Source organism: Lagopus leucura, unplaced genomic scaffold (assembly GCF_019238085.1).
Source record: "Lagopus leucura isolate 7727_CA_CO unplaced genomic scaffold, USGS_WTPT01 34289-0_obj-0_obj, whole genome shotgun sequence".
NCBI classification, from domain to species: domain Eukaryota; kingdom Metazoa; phylum Chordata; class Aves; order Galliformes; family Phasianidae; genus Lagopus; species Lagopus leucura.
The window spans coordinates 1-2056 of record NW_024965174.1 but is presented as its reverse complement, the minus strand read 5'-3'; the positions used below and the strand labels follow the sequence as shown (position 1 = coordinate 2056).

The 2056-nt window shown below is 56.3% G+C and overlaps 1 long non-coding RNA gene across 1 annotated transcript; it reads right to left on the bottom strand.

The window, feature by feature from the left end:
* Positions 1-829: 829 nt before the first annotated feature.
* LOC122192002 lies at positions 830-2050 on the bottom strand. The gene is made up of 2 exons (XR_006182515.1): positions 1861-2050; positions 830-1414 (listed from the first exon to the last, which is right to left on the bottom strand). It is a non-coding gene; the product is annotated as an uncharacterized LOC122192002 (long non-coding RNA).
* Positions 2051-2056: the final 6 nt, after the last annotated feature.

Sequence of the window (2056 nt, the reverse complement as noted above, 5' to 3'; positions counted from 1 at the left end):
AGCTGACTCAACCACTTTGAAACCATTGAAAAGGGGCCATCATCACCATGGTTGTCGTTGTCCTTCGTTCGTCGTTGTCTTTGTCAACAGAACAACTCTGCCTGACGACCCACCACTACTGAAGGTCAAAGACTGAACTACGAACCACGCTGGATCCATGGTGGTGACTGTGTCCCTCTTGCTGCCCATAAAGACTCCTTGCTTATTCTCTTCTATCTTTTCTATCGCCCTCCTTCCCTTCCCCATTACCCTAATTCATAATAGCGTCCGTCCTCCCCTTCCCCATTTCCCTGATTAAGATTTGTAATCAACTGCTCGGACCAACATTGGAACCGTTGCTTCTTAATCTCACGCTGGGTATACAGATAATAAAAGAACCTCTTCTCCCTCCTATAAATTGGAGTGAGACACCATCCCCCCCACACCTCCACTCCTTGTGCCCCAACGCCAGGCTGATGTGCAGCCCAAGGCTGCCTGCGTGCAGCTGGGCTTCCCGGGGCAAACAGCAACCCTCAGCACAGCGCAGGGCTGAAAAAGCCACCAGGAAGAGAGGCAAGCTCCAGGGGCTGAGTGCAGGGACGCCTTTCTTCCTCCCGGGCCGCTTCCCCTCCTTCGTGCTTTTGCTAGCGGTCCTTGGAGAGCAAGGGCAGGCTCACAGCCTGTGGCCAGCAGTTACAGGTGGGCTGAAAGGCCACCCGTTGGGAAGACCACCAAGGAAACGGGGGAAAACCAGCAGAATTTCAGGGCAGAGCCGACCGGTTCATGGCCCCACGATTGCCAGCCCAAGCACGGGACCTTTTGACCAGCTACGGAAAGAGGCAGCGCTGTGTGGAAAAAGTTGGTTTCGCTTTTATTCAATGCAAAAGGCTCTGGGTTGTATTTATCAACACAGCCCAAAATGAAACCCCAGCGCCCAGGGTTTCTGCTTAGCAATGAGTCAATCAGCCTCCAGGCAGACACGAGGAGAAGCCTGACCCTGTGGCTACGTCAGCTCCTCTCCCTCCAGGCCCGGCTAGCCCTACTTCTATCTCACACTAGACCGGCTCTGGCCCTGAAGAGACGCAGCCTGAAGGAACACAGCCTCTCCACCTCTTGCCATAGCTGAAGACCTGCCTCTGGCAAGCCCTCCTTGCTTGGAATGCAGCACAAGTCCTTCCCTTCCAGGTGCCTCAGTTCCGCTGCCCTGTCCGTGACAGAGAAAGCACGGCCATGCCACAAAACTGGACTCAGTCCGCTGCCTTTGGTGCCACCTCCGAGGAAGCATTCCAGCTGATCCCAGTGTCCTGTGGGCCTTCTCGCTCAAGCCCTGCTGGTTCTTTTTGCTCTCCTTCTGGGCTTTCTTCCTCAGCAGAGCAGCTCTTGCCTTGGCTTTCTTCACTGCCTCGCCAGACCGAGTCCCAAGACTGTGCCAGTCCTACAAGAATCAAGGCACAAACGGTCAGGGAACCTTCACAGCTAACAAGTGGCTGACGGCTCGCATGGGGAGCTCAAGTCACCACCCGGGCAGCTTTGGCTGCCAGCACTGGAAACCGCCTTCCTGACATCAGGGCACGCCAGAAACTCCCCTCTATCTCCTGCCCAAAAGTCCCACATAAACCAGAACCCAAAGCCATCTCCTGCAGGGCAGCGCCTGCACAGGGCTTGGACACTGCCTGGCAGCACACACAGCACAGCACAGCAGATGAGCAGCACCCCAAGGCTCCTGGCGCGCATCAGGAACACGCGCAATGGAAGGAAGGGCAGGACAAACGACGGCACTCTCAGCAGTGCTGGGCACAGCACCGTAGACCACAGCTGCAGATTGTTCCCTCCCTGCCCATTGCCCGTGCCTTTCTATCAGCCTCAGAGAGCACGACTTACTGGCTTATGGCACCTGGAAAGCAGCACGATTACAGCCAGCACACAGAGCAGCTGCAAAGCGGCACCGCAGAAGAGATGATGGCACAGCACGTCCTCCGCCAGCGTGGGCTCAGGGATCTCAGCTGGGAGAAATGCCCTGCAGCACCACACAGCAGCTGCTCTCCTGCTCTCAAGGAGGCTGCTTTCTACAAGAGAA